This window comes from Schistocerca americana, chromosome 5, assembly GCF_021461395.2.
Source record: "Schistocerca americana isolate TAMUIC-IGC-003095 chromosome 5, iqSchAmer2.1, whole genome shotgun sequence".
Lineage (NCBI taxonomy): Eukaryota > Metazoa > Arthropoda > Insecta > Orthoptera > Acrididae > Schistocerca > Schistocerca americana.
In genome coordinates, this window is record NC_060123.1 from 491,956,121 (window position 1) to 491,976,067 (window position 19,947).

Below are 19,947 nucleotides of genomic sequence, written 5' to 3' on the forward strand. Positions count from 1 at the left end.
GTGACGACAGGAGTAACTCTGCTGTGTCTCTCCCAAACACTGGAGAAATGTCTCCCCAGGTAGCTATCATTCTCCACGACGATCGTCATTTGGGATAGAGCGGAACCGCGATTCATCGCTGAACTCAGTGTGAAGCCATTCGTGAACAGTCCTTGCTCCCTTGGTCACGGCACCAAACGAAGCTGTGTCGAGATGCTGACTGCATCCTGCGTTTAAGATGATAATACCCTAGTCCGGCTGACGCTAATCTTCGAACAATGGCGCAGATGACCCAAAATCATGTAGGAGGGTCATTTGCTGTTATGGAAAGGCCAACACAGATGTGAAGGGGCTACGATGTGCTTAGTGCACAATACGGTGATCCTCTGTTGTGGTGGTCAGACATGTTTGACTGGAACCTGTTCCCGTCAGCCTCTCACATCCAAATGCCCCACAAATATGGATATTGCACGATTCGGTCAGGCGACCAAATGGATATCCACAATGAGGCCGCTTTCGATGTATGTCATGTGCTGAAACGCTGTCTCTCACGATTACGCGATATTTTCGTGCGCTTCACAGCGACCACTCAATACCCTGTGGTGTTCACGCTCCTTACACACCATAACAGACCTGGTAGCAATATTAAACACGAACAACAGGAATGCACTCAGTTCTGCCTGTAACAGAGAATTGCCACTCTAATCATTTACATAAGCGGCCATGTTGTGTACGTGCACGCAGTCACCTAGACATCCGACCATGTCCTCTTGGTGCTTCACGCTTTTGTAAGGCAGTGTACTTTTTTTCAGCTACCGACAAATATTCAATAAGCACGAAATGTTCTATACTTGAGAGCAGTGAGAAATCTAATTTTTAAGCGCGATTTTTTTAGGGTTTTTCTGATAATTATGTCATATTGTTCTACGAAATTGATGATCGGGCACTGACTTATGAAAATAACGAAGTAGGTCAGAGCGTAACGTTCCCTCGGCGTGGATCCTTTAAAAAAGACACGACCGATATCCCAACCCATCTTTCCCTAATCCGAGCTTTAGCTCCGCCTATAACGAGCTCTTTGTCGACGCTGGGATCGTACAAGGCAGGTGCAATCCGTAGGAGGTGCTCTTGGAATAATTAATAAGTTGTGACCCTAAGGGAAGTTGCTCCCGCGAAACTCTGTTGTATAAATATAGAGAACCGGTGTTCGAGGTATGCTGCATAGCAGTTCTTCTGTCGGCATCGTTTGTGAATGACGAGTTTACAAAAAAAGGAGTATGACACTTTAGAAAAATACAGAAAGTTTGCCGAACCTGGGCCGGCCGCTCTGGCCGAGCGGTTCTAGGCGCTTCAGTCTGGAACCGCGCTGCTGCGTTAGGTTACTTAAGTTTAAGCAGTTCTAAGTCCAGGGGACTGATGACCTCTGATGTTAAGTCCCATTGTGCTTAGAGCCATTTGAAACTTTTTTTTTTTTTTTTTTTTTTTTTTTTTTTTGCCGACCCCCCCCCCCCCCCCATCCAACCACTCACAGATGGAATAAGACCACCGAGTAGCTAATGACGGTACATAATTACTCTTCATCACGCTCTGTTTTGAGGTCTGTGGAGTATAAATGTCAACGGCGAAAAAGCTGATGTCAAATTAAGTATCTCACAAAGTTACAGATTTATTACTTTCACTTTAAAAATCTCCATTTATTATATGAGGGTATTCAATAATTAATCGGTCTGGAGAAAATGTTAGTAGGGCAGGTTTGATACTCTTATGGCTTCAAGTTGACATCACTGGGATGAGCCCTGCTCACCTGATGTATCAACATTGTTTTCTTTATAACCCCAAAAATACGTTTGAAGATAGCGACTCCGCTTGAAACATCCAGTTGGACAACTTTATGTTATTCGTTTTTCAGTTGCTGAAAGCGAGAAACCAGTGAATATATATTGCAGAATGTCTAAAGTTTATGATGAAGCTTTTATGGATCGTGCAAGTTTCTACAAGTGGGTAGAGCAGTTCAAAAATGGTCGCGAGTCAGTGACTAACACCGTTCTGGCCGACCAGTTGCAGTTTCAACTACCTCACTAGAAAGCCGAACTGATGACATTATTCGTGCCGAGCGCCATGTGACTGTGGAAATTATAGCTGATAAGGTTCAAGTTAATACTGGTACAGTTCATAACATTATCTGTAACAAGCTGAAGGACGGCAAAAAAATGTGCAAGATGGGTCCCAAAGGAGCTGATGCGGCTACACAAGGAAACAAGGTTGAGAGTGTGCACAAAGCCATAGGAACGTTATGAAAGAGAAGGTGAGCACTTCCTCAACAAAATTCTAACTTGTGATGAAACTTGGGTTCACTATTATGCCAGAATCAAAAAGACAAAGTATGGAGTGGAAGCGCACCAACTCACCTGTCAAGAAAAAATTCAAAACCCAAGCATCAGCAGGAAAACTCATGTTGACGGTGATTTGGGGTGCCGAAGGACCAGTTTTTTGTGATTATCTAGAAGAGCAGAGTACAATGAACAGCCAATACCACTCGGATTTGTTTTCAAACAAGGTAACCCAGCCATGAGAGAGAGAGACCTCTTGGATCTCAGACGAGAGGTGTGATTCTCCAGAAAGACAATGAACGTCCTCATATTTCTCAACAAACGCGTTAAACCATCGACAAAATGGACTGGGAAGTACTGCCTCATACCCCTCACAATCCTGATTTAGCATCTAGTGATTTCCAGTTGTCTGGTGCACTGAAGGAGGCATTACATGGTAAGAGATTCCAGGACAAAGAGGACGTGAAAAAGTTCATGGGAAATTGGTTCAAATATCAAGATAAAGAGTTGTTTGCAGCCAGAATAAAAAAAGTGTGTAGCCCATTAGAATAAGTGCATAAATGTTCAAGGGATTGTGTTGAAAAGTAGTAAAAGAAATTGTTTTGTAAAAATAAACGCTTTTTTCTCTAGACCAATTGGTCTCTTTAATTATTGAATGGCCCTCGCATATTAGCCTACACCAAATATCCTATTGAGAAATCTGTTGCACACACACTGCTTGACAAAAAAAAAAAAAAAAAAAAAAAAAAAAAAAAAAAAAAAAAAAAAAAAAAAAAAATATGAAGCACCCAGAAGGGGAAGAGGAAACGAAATGAAACTCCACGAGCTGAGAGGGTATGTGATGACATCTCAATGATTACAATATCGAGTCAAATTTAAGAACTTGGCAGTGTGAACCCACTTATCACGTTGCATCCCCTCTGGTGTAGATGTGTACATTGATTAGTTTGGGAAGGCTGTCATACAGCTGTTGTATCCTCTTCTGAGACAACGTACCTCACAACTGCTGTAACTAATTCGTCGTTGATGTCCAGGATTCTACATCACGCTGATGGTCCTTGTAGTGGCACGCAACAATTATGAATATATTCACTGGAATGAATTTAAAAGAGTTGTGCGGTTGCCTAAAAACAGTCTTTCGATTTCTGCTCTTGTTTATTAATAATAAGCATTAATTGTTAATATACAATAGCAAAAGAACGAAAAAACCAGCGACCGTTTTTAAGCAACCACACAGCCTTTTTAAATTCTTTTCAACAATGATGTCCAAGATATTGACACTGAAACGTCCGTGCTGGCTCCACAAATGTTCTACTGGGAACAGATCTGGCGCTTCGCTGGCCACACGAGTATCTCAACATCCCGCATACGGTTCACAGGGACAAGCACCATGTGTGGATGGGCAATGTTCTGATGAAAATTGGCACCAAAATGCTGTCGCATGAGTGGTAGCACACGAGGACACAGCATGTCCGTGACGTCCCGTTGTGCCATTAGGGCTCCGTCGGTCACTTCCAGCCGTGACCTGAAGTCACCCCTGACTGCTCTCCACGCCATGACTCCAGGACTGACACCGCTGTGCCTCTCCAAAACATTAGAAGAGTGAGACCTCTTGCCTGGTCATCGCCATACTCGCCAACGATGGTCGTTCGGAATAGCACAGCAGCGCGCCTCTCTGTACCCAAAGCGATGCCATTCACCAGCAGTCAGTGCGTCCTGGTCAGGGTACTACGCCAAATGCAGCTGTTTGTCTTCCCAAATGTGTTTCCTGCACTGTCTAGATTTTGGCCTTGGGCCATTTTCAAGTGATGCAGCGTCAAAAATCATCCGACTTCTTCGAAACATATAAAAAAATTGGAAACTTCCATGTCCGGCATATGAAATGAAGCTGTGAAGATGGCAGGCACAAGCTTCAATCCACTGTATCCAAAGAATGATCTTCAATAGTGCGGGACGACACAAAAGCTGCAGGGAGTTCATTGTTCTCAGAGGGCAGGCTCAGATATGAAGGGGTTACGACGATCATCCCTTGTGGTGACGACAAGTATGCCTGCTGTCCCGTTCCCATTCAGTCTAAAATTGGGCCACTGTCACATTCGAATGCCTCAGGAATCTGGATACTTGACGATTCGACCAGCTGGCAGAGTAGATGATGATGATGATGGTGGTGATGATGATGATGATGTTTAGTTTGTAGGGCACTCAACTACGCGGTTATCAGCGCCCGTACAAATTCCCAACCTTTGATCAGTCCAGTCTCGCCACTTTCATGAATTATGATGAAATGATGAGGACAACACAAACACCCAGTCATCTCGAGGCAGATGAAAATCCCTGACCCCGCCGGATATCGAACCCGGGAACCCGTGCTCGAGAAGCGAGAACGCGACGGAAAGACCAAGAGCTGCGGAGATGGCAGAGTAGAGACTTCACAATGAAGTTCCTTTGAACCTTTGTCAGGTGCTGATAACGCTGTCTCAAATGAGGTCGCGACATGTCTTTGTCCTCCACAATGAGCATTCAACATCTGAGGCTGTTCTCACCGGTTATACAGGGCGTTCGCAAATTCAGTTACAAACTTCTGGGACATATAGAGCGGAGTACATAATACTTTGAATAGCAGCCTTTGTCCGGCCGTCTGAATAGATGTTAGGTGGGCAGGTATGCAAAGGGGTAGTCGTGATGGGGTGCTTACATCGGATCCGCTGATGTCATTTGACGGCTATTCCACTTCTGTGACCTGATTCGAGCCTCATTCACGTGTTCAAAATGTTCTATTGTGTGTGAAATCTTATGGGACTTAACTGCTAAGATCATCAGTCCCTAAGCTTACACACTACTTAACCTAAATTATCCTAAGGACAAACAGACACACCCATGCCCGAGGGAGGACTCGAACCTCCGCTGGGACGAGCTGCACAGTCCATGAGTGCAGCGCTTGAGACCGCTCGGCTAATCCCGCGCGGCCATTCACGTGTCTGCGAGTTTGAGAGCAATATGGTTGGGTACACGTTTGCGGGATATACCGCCACGATCCTTCTGAATGGCGAAGCTCACGAATGGAGGAGCTGCTTGTCGCCTTTATCGAGATCTTTCTTGACAGTGTCCGACTCTTTCGCACATCATCTTCGTCACAATTACGCAACGGTTTCGAGAAAGGGCACCTTCACCGTCAGCAGGCATGACTGTGGTGCTCCAAAGAAACGCCTCAGACCGAATTTAAGGTCGCACTGCATCACCTTGTAGAGAACCCGTCAACGAGTACATCAGCAATTTATTTGGTTGTTAATGAGTGGAACTGTAAGACAAGCAAAGTACTGGGTCACGCCTAATCAACTACTCGTAAAAGAGCTCGCGTTACCAGCGTATTTTCAAATAGTTGTAGCACGGAAACGGTACGTTTCCTGACATGGGTTCGAATACAAAATATTATCTACTCACTCCAGAGCTAGAACTTTGTTCAAATTCAAATTCAAATGGCTCTAAGCACTATCGGACTTAACATCTAATCCAAGGACATCACACACATCCATACCAGAGGCAGGATTCGAACCTGCGACCGTAGCAGCAGCGCGGTTCTGGACTTAAGGGCCTAGTACCGCTCGGCCACAACGGCCGGCTAGAACTTTGTAATGGAAATTTCCGAACATCATATATACTCTACCATGTTAGGTAACACCACTAAACACGAAGAACACTAACGTACTCTGATGGCTGTCCTACCTGTCACAGAGAATTCTAACACTAGTTTCATACCGGCCGATGGTCGTACATGTAAGAATTTACACTTAATCCATCTACGGTTTCTGGGTGATCCTTATTTTGGTCAGGCTGTGTATTTAGTACATTTCATACTAGTTTGACGTTAGTTGCAAGCCACCTTCGTGGTGCCGCAATTTTAATGACTAACACTGTATACAGAGCCATGTGAAAGTGCTGTACTGACTACTAAAAGATTTGGTTGTGTGTCTGACAGAACTGTTTGTTATCATTAGCTACACACGGTCAACACTTGCGAAAGCCCAGTGATTCGGATCTTGGTTTGTGGGGAACCGTGTTGAGGCGTTAGTGAGCAACAGCGGGCAGGTCTGCAACAGGTGAAATTTGGAGAGGGCGAATAGAAGGGGGCAGGGTTGAGCTTTTGGTGGGTGGGTGGGTGGGGAGGCTGCTTGTTATCAGCCCCAGGCGAGCGGACGCTCGCGGCTGGGGCTGCCAAGCACTAGCAACAGGTCTGCCCGCGGGAGCAGTCTGTTTGCATCCCCCCTGTCTGTCTGTCTGCCCGCCTGCCTGTGGAAAGCGGAGCTCGCCGCGGCTGCCTGCGACTGGCGGGCGCTACAGGCTGCGTTACTGCCTCGGCTATAATTAGTTGCACGTACTCTAAAAGTTTCAGAAAGATAACCTAAGGCCGGCCGGAGTGGCCGAGCGGTTCTAGGCGCTACAGTCTGGAACCGCGCGACCGCTACGGTCGCAGGTTCGAATCCTGCCTCGGGCATGGATGTGTGTGATGTCCTTAGGTTAGTTAGTTTTAAGTAGTTCAGAGTTCTAGGGGACTGATGACCTCAGCTGTTAAATCCCATAGTGCTCAGAGCCATTTGAACCATTTTGAACATCGCTGTTTGGTCTCCTCCCCCAAACAACCCAACCCAACTTAACCTCTTCCGCATATACCTCTCGATATAGAACATGTGCGTCCAACCTTTGGGCCCCACTGGAAGAAGACTAGTGCGTCTGGGCCGTACAAAGTGTACTTAACACTATGCTGCGTTTATGCTGTAACATGGCCCTAGTTTATTACATTTTTATTGCTATGTTTTAATGCACAGTATTGGAAGATTTTATTACGGGAGGAAAGTGAGCAGATAGACTCGATAATAAGGCATATCGTCGAACGGCGCGCCAGATGGTCGCATAGCGTCAGAACGGTCGGGCGAGCAAGAGCCGTATTCTGCTGGAGCAGAGAGTGTGTGGGTTTACCCACCACGCTGGGCGCCAAGAAGCGAATCATTTATTATTTATATTTACTGTTTGAATATTAAAATACAGCTCTAACAGCGCTGTTGACATTACTTGCACTCAGAATTTGTTAATAATAATTTCAGCATCACATAGTTCATCAGGAAATGCTACTTCTTCCAGTTAGTCATAGTGTAACAGTACACGTTCAGCGCCTTATTACACTAACGGTTCAAATGGTTCAAATCGCTCTGAGCTCTACGGAACTCAACATCTGAGGTCATCAGTCACGTAGAACTTAGAACTACTTAAACCTAACTAACCTAAGGACATCACACACTTCCAAGCCCGAGGCAGGATTCGAACCTGCGACCGTAGAGGTCGCGCGGTTCCAGACTGAAGCGCCTAGAACCGCTCGGCTACACCGGCTGGCAAATGCTACTTAAAGACTATTTTAGCTACTTTCAGTGTTTGACAATGGAAAGGTTGAACCAATTACAAGTGCGCCCTGAAAGGGAAGGCACCGATCTGTTAAGATAGCTCGCTAGGCAGTCCACAATTGGTTTTCGAGGTGGCAACACGCGAGATGGTGCGCAAGTGCAACTCACATAAAGACGGAATTAATTGATAAATTTGCTTTGGAGGACTTAATTTTTCGGTCTCATGTTGATTCTATCATGACGTGAAGTATTTCTGTGACTTTTTGCGGCACTTGGAAACTAATGTTTCAGGACCGGGAGTCTTTTTATAAGTATTACCGACAGACTGGCTCCCAAAACCTTTTTCTTGATTTTTTTGGCTTCTATAAATAGAAATAAAATTTATTAGCGCCATAGTACCGCGTAATTTCAATTTTAATAGGACCGAATGCTTTCCCATTTGCCATTTCGTTGTGCACTGTTTACTACGCGCACATTGGAGCCTGCGGCCAGCGGAGAAGAATCCAATTGGGACGACAGCTATACATCTTAACAAAACGACAGGTAAGTAGATTGCCTCCAGTTACGCTAGGGATAATGAGCATGGACCTTATTTCCTGAAACCACCGTGTTAGTTAATCCTGGCACATCTTTTTCGTGGTAAGTGTTATGTTCAGGAGACTGCTGTGTAGTATTTGAGAGTAAGAATTTGCGTCTTTTGGGAACAAGTGCTTTTGTTGCTCTCATGAATACTTTGACTTAGCATCCCTTGTGTGTGGAAACTTACCCTTAAACGGCGGTAAGTTTTAATAGGATGCGTTAAATACTCAGTATACTTTACAAGTAACAAAAATCGCTCAGAAAAAAAGAAATAAAGAAAGAAAGGGACGGGATAGTCGAAGGTACACAGTTAACAACACATTTAAGTAATTTAGAATTTATGATTCTTTTTTTAAAAAAGCAAGATAGAATTAATTTGACATTTTATATGCGAGATTTTATTAATAATTTTTATATCAGTAATTACAAACCATAAAAAATATCACATTTGACTCTGAGTTTGGAAAACTAACGTTATTAGTATCACACTCGATCGAAGTGTTTGCAAATTCTCAGGGTGTTCTCAAAGTAGTCGTCTTAGATTCTCGTTATGTTTTTACTCTTTGTGTCCTTTACTTTTGAAAATAACTGTTCACAAACGTACATGCTTCCAAAGAAAGATGACGTGTATAACGTACGACTGTGCGGCAAGTGATACCTGCGTTTAAATGGTTCAAATGGCTCTGAGCACTATGGGACTTAACTGCTGAGGTCATCAGTCCCCTAGACTTAGAACTACTAAAACCTAACTAACCTAAGGACATCACACACATCCATGCCCGAGGCAGGATTCGAACCTGCGACCGCAGCAGCAGCGCGGTTCTGGACTGAAGCGCCTAGAACCGCTTGGCCACAGAGGCTGACGTTGACAAAGGAACACAACACACAAAACTATGTACTGTGATTGAGTGATGCATTCTGCCTGAATACGAAAGTCTAGAACGCAGTAAAACACTCTGCTATGCACCACGGCCTACGCTTTGCAGTATGGATACACCGTATTTGAAAATACAAAAGGCATCGGCTGTCATCACTACGTTCGGTACCCATCGCGCACTAACTGCATTCTGAAAAAACTTGTCGGTCGTGGAGCTACACAGAGTGCTCGGAAATTCCCGTTGTAAACTTGTAGAACATATAGTGGGCAGTGAGTACATAACATTTTGAATAGAAACCCATGTCCGTAAACGTCCCGTATCCGTGCTAAGCCGTTCGAATACTTGTTTGTTAGGAGGGTACGCAACAGGGTAGTCATAGTAGAGAGAGGGTAAGTCAGATCGGCTGATGTCATTTGACGTCTGTCCTACCTCTATGACCTGGTTCGAGCCTCATTGACGTCTCGGAGAGTGTGAGAGCAACATGGTTGAGTACACGTTTGCAGAATACATCAACATAATCCTTATGAACCGCGAAGCTAGCAGTAAAGGAAAATCTGCTCGTCGCCTTATCAAGATCGTTCTCCACAACGCCCAACTTCATCGCGTGCCCATTCGGCCACAATTACGCAACGGCTTCGAGGAAGAGTTCCCTCACCGTCAGCAGGAGTAACTGTGGAGCTCCAAGGAGACGCCGCACATCCGAATTGGAAGAGGCCGTACTGCACCACGTTGAAGACAACCCTTCAACGAGTACACGAGCAATTTTCTTTGGCTACTGAAGGATGTAACTGTAAAAAAGTGGTGTGCTGGGTAAATTAATTGTAAAAGTGGTTTGCGTTACCAACATTTTTTTCAAATGCTTGTAGTACGGAAACCCCCTCTACAATTCCTAGATGTTTGTAACGGGAATTGCCACCCACACTGTAGATGTAGGTCATGAAAGCACAGCACTTGGTAGTATTAATTTTATCCAAATTTCGCAGCTTCAAGCGTGACTGTACTCAATACACTCGAGGTATGAACTAAAAAACGCCTTCAGTCACAATTTTTCGTGTTTTATTTAGTACACGATGCATTTCGGGCCCTGTGGGTCCATCTTCAGGTGTAATTAGTCTTAATACATGATTTATTTGTTCTCTTGAATGAGATGAAATTCATATTCCTAAATCTTTCAGATCAGTTGGAGATATATCTCCGCAAAGACAAAAAACTAGAATCGATGTTAAATGAACGAACAGATTTCACAAGCCATAGCTATTTCAGTAATTTTAAAGATCTGTTCTAAAGTTATTTCCTGCATATGTCAATTGTTTCCTGCATATGTCAATTGTTCAAATGGTTCAAATTGCTCTGAGCACTATGGGACGTAACATCTGAGGTCATCAGTCCTCTAGAACTTAGAACTATGTAAACCTAACTAACCTAAGGACATCACATACTTCCATGCCCCAGGCGGAATTCGAACCTGCGACCGTAGCAGTCGCGCCGTTCCAGACTGAAGCGCCTAGAACCACTCGGGTACCGCGACCGGCTGTCAGTTGTATAATAATTATATTTTTAGCACTATGAAAAAGTCATCTTTGACAACACAATGTACAAAAACGTCTGTGAAGTGTTTAGAAACATGTGCTTGCGAATGTGCCTCTTGAATGAAGTTATATGCTCGAAAACGATGGAAGAAAAAACTTATACTGTTACTAAAACGCTAAAAATGCTTTTCTTGGATTATTTGGTAAGTTTATAAGTTTACACTATTCATCTTTTCCACTATTTCACACATATTTTCCGCGCCTGGCTTACGAAGTTCGTAACCTAACATCAAACCTTTTAGTGACAGGAATATGCACTTCATCTCATTCAAGAGAACAAATAAATCATGTATTAAGACGAATTACACCTGAAGATGGACCCTCAGGGACCGAAATGCATCGTGTACTAAACAAAACAAGGAAAATTGTGACTGAAGGCGTGACTGAAGGCGTTTTATAATTTATACCTCGAGTGTACTTGCTACTTTGTATACATCTGCAATCTGAACTTTTCACCGTCCCTCGCCACTGGCTGCGGGCTGCCGTCTTCTTCTCAATTCCGTCTGCTGTCCAAGTAGGCAATGCAACGTAAAGCTTGGCCACGCCCCGCTTAAATCCTTATGACCCTCCAAACGGTTCCCAATTTCATATCATACACGTTCAGTCTCTTATCCTTTCTGTCTCGCTTGCTGGCTATCAACAAGCTTCTCTCTCCTACGAACTGCGGACCGCGGCGACTACTTGGGTCAGCAACGCCGAACCCAAAACAAGAGGTGTCAACGCCCCAGGATTGCCCGGCGCCGCCGCCACCGGCACTGAATCAAGGATTGTCTCTGCGTCAGCCCCGTACCGCTTAATAGCACATTCAGCGACACCCGCCGAGAAACAACTCCGGCCAATGCGTTGCCCATGGCGACGCGCCGCAGGACTGTCAGCCATTTGGAAATAACAGCCACGCCGCTGACCTCCAGATAAGGTGGAAGTTACTTCGTCGTATAGTAGACAGCACTTCTGGTCTGTCGCACTGAGGCCTCGGAGTTGGGGTGCCGCAGAGCGCACTTCACCCACGAAGGCGCGACCGCCTGCGGTCCTAGGAAGACTAGAGTGCACGAAATTTTAATTTCACAGCACAGTCTATAATCATGCTCCGGAAGCCACACTATGCTGTGAGAGATGCGTACTTTGTGTGTATATTGTCTCCCGTGCCAGTTGCGCATGGTGCGCGGAGAGAACGATTCTTGGTATTCTCTGCGTGAGCTATAAACACTTTATTTTACTTACTTTCGTTGTCTTTTTGCAAGATAAACGTAGCAGGAAGCAATGCATTATCTGTATTGACTGTTCTATACTTGTGCGCTGTCGGAATTTCAGCAGTAAACCATTCCCAGCCGCGCAGCTCTTGCAGCTTTTGCCACTTGAGTTAAAAGAGCGCCTCACTGACGTTTTAGTGCTTAAGCCGTGACGAAACGTACTGCTCTTCACTCAATCTTCTAGGTTTCCTCTATCAGGCCTGGTGAGGATCACACACTGACCAGAAATGTTAAGGATAGGTCGAACGACAGATTTGTAAACTACTATTTTCCACTGAATCTGTTCAAAATGGCTCTGAGCACTATGGGACTTAACATCTATGGTCATCAGTCCCCTAGAACTTAGAACTACTTAAACCTAACTAACCTATGGACATCACACAGCACCCAGCCATCACGAGGCAGAGAAAATCCCTGACCCCGCCGGGAATCGAATCCGGGAACCCGGGCGTGGGAAGCGAGAACGCTACCGCACGACCACGAGATGCGGGCCACTGAATCTGGCAACAGCGTTTTCTATGATTAGCTTAATGAGGCCGTTCGCTTTAATCACTCGGTGCGCATGCTCCATGATATTTAATGGGTGTGACTACCTTAAGTGACTATTCGGCAGTCGTGTAATTATACACTACTGGCCATTAAAATTGCTACACCAAGAAGAAATGCAGATGATAAACGGGTATTCATTGGACAAATATATTATACTAGAAGTGACATGTGATTACATTTTCACGCAATTTGGGTGCATAGATCCTGAGAAATCAGTACCCAGAACAACCACCTCTGGCCGTAATAACGGCCTTGATACGCCTGGGCATTGAATCAAACAGAGCTTGGATGGCGTGCACAGGTACAGCTGCCCATGCAGCTTCAACACGATACCACAGTTCATCAAGAGTAGTGACTGGCGTATTGTGACGAGCCAGTTGCTCGGCCACCATTGACGAGATGTTTTCAATTGGTGAATTCTCCAGAATGTGCTGGCCAGGGCAGCGGTCGAACATTTTCTGTATCCGCAAAGGCCCGTACAGGACCTGCAACATGCGGTCGTGCATTATCCTGCTGAAATGTAGGGTTTCGCAGGGATCGAATAAAGGGTAGAGCCAAGGGTCGTAACACGTCTGAAATGTAACGTCCACTGTTCAAAGTGCCGTCAATGCGAACAAGAGATGACCGAGACGTGTAAGCAATGGCACCCCATACCATCACGCCGGGTGATACGCCAGTATGGCGATGACGAATACATGCTTCCAATGTGCGTTCACCGCGCAGTATTCAGGCAGCTTTCTCCTTTCAACACTGACGGAAGAAATATCGCAACTCCAAGAAGGGGTTGTGTGACGTAAACGAAGTTCACAGGAATGTTTGTACACCTGAAAGGTGGCCGAACGGTTCTAGACGATTCAGTCTGGAACCGCGCGACCGCTACGGTCGCAGGTTCGAATCCTGCCGCGGGCATGGATGTGTGTGATGTCCTTAGGTTAGTTAGGTTTAAGTAGTGCTAAGTTCTCGGGGACTGATGATCTCAGCTGTTAAGTCCTATAGTGCTCAGAGCCATTTGAACCAATTTGAACACCTGAAAGTAATGTCTATTCAGGTTTCACGCCAATCGCATAAGAGTGGTACTAGGAGCGCCACTCTGAGGATGCAAATCAGGTTCCCTTTAAATATGCGCCGTAATGGTCGTGAGCGTTAGTTACCTTTGAGACTAGACGTGGTGAGCTGATGTTAGTCTAGAACGCCTTTAAGGCCATTATCAGCACCCAACTGAGACTGAACGAGGTCGTGTAATAGGACTACGAGAAGCTGGATGTTCCCTCTACGATACTGCAGAAAAATTTTGCACGAATGTAACCACGGTACATGACTGCTGGCAGTGGAGGTCACGATGATATACGATCGCAAGAAGACCGGGCCTTGGACGGCCACGTGGCAAGACCATCGTGTTCGGCTTATGGTTCTGGTGCATCATGCTCCATCTGCAGCAGTTTGAGCAGCAGTTGGCACCACTGTGTGTGTCACTGTCTCACGAACTGTTACAAATCGGTTACATAAGGGAAGGATTACTATCTTTGTCCCGAAAAAAGAATGTTTTTTGAGAATTTTTTTCTCGGTATATGTTATAGATATAAATGTCAAATTTGGTCAAATTTCCTCTACAAACTGGAATTTTTTCGACCGGAAATGTCGAGCAGCAAAGGTGGAAGTGCCGTCGGAACGAAACAAAATTTCGATGGAGACCTCCACGCGCGTTATGTCATAGTTCAGCTGGCCGGAGTGGCCGTGCGGTTCTAGGCGCTACAGTTTGGAACCGCGAGACCGCTACGGTCGCAGGTTCGAATCCTGCCCCGGGCATGGATGTGTGTGATGTTCTTAGGTTATTTAGGTTTAATTAGTTCTAAGTTCTAGTTGACATACTTATGTCGATTTGGGAAGAGGGCTACACCAGCGTGTGACTGTGGCGTGTCAGAGCTTACGCCAGACCGTGTAGTTTACGAGTGCCCCCTCTTCAATGATGTTGCGCCTACACTTCGAGACAGACTTCCAAACCACGACACATAGCAACCACTTAGACGTGAGGACTCTTCCCAAATATTAAACACATTGGCCAACGAGGTATCACGGAAAGTTTTAACAGAATACTTGAGGGGCATAAGCTAAAAACAAAGACAACCAACACTGATTGCGTCCAGAGCCTTATTCCCCTACCGCCTGTGCGTGGACTGGCCGACTTTCCATCATAGTTGCAATCCGCCACGTGCAGGATTAGGGGGACTGGGGGTCAATACTACCGATAAGGACATGCACCGGAAATGACGTAGGATAAGTTAGTTTGTAGGACTTAGTTTTTAGGAAAATTATGCTAGGGAATTGCAGCGAATCAACAACGTGCCCTGCGCAGTGCCAGGGGTAGGCTCTTCGGGTTTAGCTCGATGAGCAAGGCTATTAAAAGTAGGTTTATATCTTTCACTGGCACACACGTGACGATTCAGGCGATAGGAATTAGTTATAAGAAATAGATATAAGCCGTAGATATTAGAAATTAAATGCCCATTGTATGAAAAACTAACTGTAGCTCACTTGAAAACTGTAACTAGCTGCAAATTAAGTATTAACTGCATAATTACTATGACCCACTAACGAGATAAGGAAGTGGGTTAATTTTGTATAATTATTATGGTTTTGTTAGTAAAGATTTTTTTTAAAAAAAAGTTCTAGGCGACTGATGACCTCAGAAGTTAAGTCGCATAGAGCTCAGAGCCATTTGATTTTTTTTTTTTTTTTTTTGTCACAAGTCAGCCGGCTCGTCTGAAATCAAAATGGAGTTGACGTTAGCGAGTTATATAAGATTCTTTAGGAGTTTTACCTCGCTTATGTTATTTGGACCATAGGAAACAAAATGGCGGCCATTTCATAAAATAGGTTTTTTTTCAGTGATTTTTCGGTCAAGTAAATATTTATTTTATTTTATAGTTGATGGATCGGAATAAAAGTGGTACAACTCCTAGATAATTTAGTTAGCTTCGTCGGAAACAAAGAATCATGCCAATCGCTTAATTAGATTTGAAGTTATCATACCGCGCGATAAAAAAAAAAAAAAACCTGAGCTGCTCCAGATCCGTTCGTACGGCCGGTGACAACCGGTTTTCGGCCGCTTGAATCCGGTGGTCGTCTGAATGCTTGGCGAACTGCATCGAATAGAGTCCCAGGGTGACGTCCATCGTTGTCATGGTCTTCATAATTGCTGGATACCCTTCGTTGAAGCTGTTCACTGCCAGGAAAGTCGCGATCTCCACAGTCTTCGCACCAGAATGCAAATGCTTGGGGGCTAACTTCCAAATACACGAGTTCAAACTTTCATTTGAATTTTGTGTGTTTCCTCCCAAGCACAGGTACAATAACTCCTATACCCCAACAATGTAAGGATTCATCCTCTGAAACGTGAATAAACTCCAGCAAATATTAAAGGAGTCAGCCAAGAAAGTCCACTTTCACCAAAGCTTTTTCATGTTTATATTGACGCGTGCATAAAAAATCGCTTAATACAGTAAGCTACACTGTCATTATGAACAATGTAAATCTTACAACTGTTCTATTTACTGACGACCAGGTCACAATAGACAGTGCTGAAAATGAGTCGCTTCCTGCCACGTATGGTACGACCATTTCCACTAGTAAAACCGGGGTGATTACTTTCCGAGGATTAGGAATAATAAGATTTCCTGCAAGATTCATTCACAGCTGTGCACGTCTAAGCATATTCAGATACACCTGGCGTAAAGTTCGTATATCGATGTTGACAATTTCACGTTTTATGCTGTCTTTCAGTTCCTGCACTGTGTAGGATTTGTTTTCACACTCCTTGCTCTTTCATGAGCCCCCACAGGAAAAAAATCACACGATGTTAGATGCAGGTAACGAGGTGGCCGCATATGTTTGCTGACAGTTTGTTCCTCAGGTGTAGACATCATAGACTCGTTCCAGGAAGATCTCAGACGCGTGGCATGTTGCCTCATCTTGCTGGAAGAAGCAGTATTGTCTTTCATATTCAGTGAGTTGAACACATAATGTATCAGAACTTGCAATATTTATGCAACCTTGCTGAGGGTAGTGTCAAAAAATATCGGTCCAATGATGCTCGTTCGTGATACACTGCACCAAACACCGAGTTTTTCATCACGGAGTTATTGCTAATACACGATTTTAGGTTTCTGTGTTGACCGGTACCTTGTGTGCCGTGAATTCACACGACGGGAAAAATGAAACCATCCTTCGTCACTCATGATGCAATGAAAAGGTTTTATCAAACCATCGTTGATGTTACTCAAAAACCACGTGCAGTAATCTACACGTTTCTGACTGTCGTCGTCCGGTAACTGCTGCACAATCTCATACGATATGGCTTCAAATGAAGAGTTTTCAATATCCGCTGGCAACTCCTCCTACTTATACATGCACCTGTTCCGCCAATTTACGTGTAGACTTCTTTGGGTTCTGAATAATTCTACGGCAAACGCCTGCAATAACTGCTGATGAGCGAAATGAAGGAATTCTTTAACTTATTACATTTTGCGCAGATCCCTAGGTGCACCAATTTTTACACACACTATGTACTGCTCTCTTTCCTGTAATTTGTCCGAATACTTGAGCCCTAAAATTTCATGAGTTTTCTTAATCGAACCTGTTGTCAAACTTCACAACTCCATAACTTCAATTCTTTCTTCTATCAACAATGTCGTTTTGCACACCACAAATACAACTTCACTGATGAAATAAACTGAAATTCTGGAAGTAGAATGCTAACAATTGATTATTGCCTAAAACTGTGCAGAGTTGTAGCTGTTTACTCTGTTTCAGAAGTCGAAATTTTGCGTTCGCATTCAAAAGGGAGCGGGCTTATTTTAACTGTGCCATCCAGTACCACATGCTCTAGGAATAAGCCTGGTTTTATCTAAATAGCTTGTTGGTTGGACTAACATTGTAAAATTCTCTATGTAACAGCTTTGACCCTTGATCATACCTTATGAATATTGTTTGAGTTGCTTCAGTAATTTACTGGGTACTCAGAATAAAGCGAAGTTCGGTTTTATTGCCTGCTGTTTTAGTTGAAGCAATGTCGGCGTACTCGTCCAGATTTTATTTATACATTATTTCATGTATCGACCCGCAATAAAAACTTAAAATCAAGAAATGTACATGTACATTGAGTCTTGTTTGTAATTTATCAGTCTTATTTGTCCTGGCTTTGTGTAATATGTTTTAGTACTCAGTGTTAAATGTACTGTTTGTTGAAACTAGAAATGTGTTGTTCTTTTTTATTTACCGTTAACCATTTGTTTCACATTGGTTTTAGAGTGACTTATTGCCTTTTCTGATCTGCTAACCTAATGTTTATTACCGCAGGATTTATTATTATCAAGCATTTGTTAAGTAAAACGTTTTTCTCTGTGTTCTAGTAATACCTGAATTAATATTGTGCTTTATTTAATTTATGTTGAGACAGAACCATCGGAATGGGGTGAAACTCTACACAATGTTATGATTTTGAATCTCAAGTTAAACTGTTCAATTTCTAATCCATAATCCATATTGTTACTTTGATAGCAAACATTTGAGTTTCTCGGACATAACGTGTTAAAGATATACATAATAACCATTTGGAGTATCTTTTAAAATAAATTTGTCTTTTCTGGATGAAGTGTCACATTGTGTGTGTGTGTGTGTGTGTGTGTGTGTGTGTGTGTGTGTGTTCACAAATGGCTCTGAGCACTATGGGACTCAACATCTGAGGTCATCAGTCCCCTAGAACTTAGAACTACTTAAACCTAACTAACCTAAGGACATCACACACATCCATGCCTGAGGCAGGATTCGAACCTGCGACCGTAGCAGTCACGCGGTTCCATACTGAAGCGCCTAGAACCGCACGGCCACCAAGGCCGGCTTGTGTGTGTTTGTGTGTGTGTGTGTGTGTGTGTGTGTGTGTGTGAACTAACACTTTATCACTTCCAGATCCTCGCAAGATAAAGTATTTCGGAAATGAAGCGTTAAAGACTTCACATTTCTATGTCACAATACGACAAACATGCAAATGTAACGTTCAAAAGGGCACCGTACTCGAGCTATTCGTAGTTACAGCTCTTCCCTTATTGTTGCACACATGTGAAATCTGGACTACGACGCTTGACCAAATAAGACAGAATGAATCATCCGAAATGAGTTTCTCCGCTATTTAGCGGGATAATCCCTAAATCATAAGAAGGAGATTGATCTTAGATACGAATTAAACGTAGGATTTCGATGTGTTATAAATAAATAAATACGGAACAAAATGGAGGAATCACGTTCAAGTATGGCTGAGGCCAGAATCACTAATATTACTTTGTAATATAACCCCAGAGGAGAACGAAATGTAGGCCACACTTAAAAAAAAATTGGCGTTAATATTTGTGAGCCAGAACAGGACAATAGGTATAATTTTGACAATGATGATGATGATGACGACGACTGAAGATAATGAATTATGATGACTTAATGTAGCAATTTGTGTGATTTCTAAGCCCAGGACGACCTGGGCACTCCAGAGGAGTTGCGAAACTCGTGAGACTTCGTTTTAGTGAGCTACAATCCAGGATTATGTAGTTGTTCACAGCTGAATACGAAACCGTCCTAGCAGACTTTCTTAGTAACGACCACGCTGATGTACCGAGATTATCTACACTCATTTCACTCTAAAGCACGGGAGGAACAAAAAGTAACAGGTTTTCAAGCCCTCTCTGCGATCTCCACTGAACAAACTACGACTAGCCTGGTTTTGCTGCCACGTATGAAGTACTAGCCTATTAAACTCTCGCATTTCCTTTTAGCAAGACCATTTCTGTTGCAGGTCAACTCTGCATTCAAATACACACAGAACCGGATTATCGAACTAACAAGATTCCTTTTTGGGTGTGACAAGTCACCAAATAAATAAACGATCCGCCACTATCCACGCCCATCGTGTGTGCGAGATTCAAAAATTCATGGGTGCAGTAATGGTATTGTGGACTGCTATCGCATATGTTGCTCGCATTTTAATACAAATTACGCCGTATAATTTAGCTAAAGGCTTAATGGAGCTAGAAAGGACTGCATAACTGACGACCTATTTCCCACAGCAGCCGTTGAACTCGGTTAAGATATTCCAACTAAATTGCAAGTTAATGGCTATTGCAATTAGCTTCGGCGTGTAACTCTTCGTGGTTATGGCGCAGTAAAGAAAATTTCTGTAGTTACAAACTTGACGCATGAATGAAGCGAAGAAACACTATTTTGAATAAATGTGAAGCTTCCCCAGCAAAAATTTTGCTTTCCTACTTCAACAGTAATACTTAGTATAAAAATCTTAAAGTTCAGCTCCACTTCTTTTATAGAAGACATTTTTATGTGTAGCACGACAAAGCTGCTAA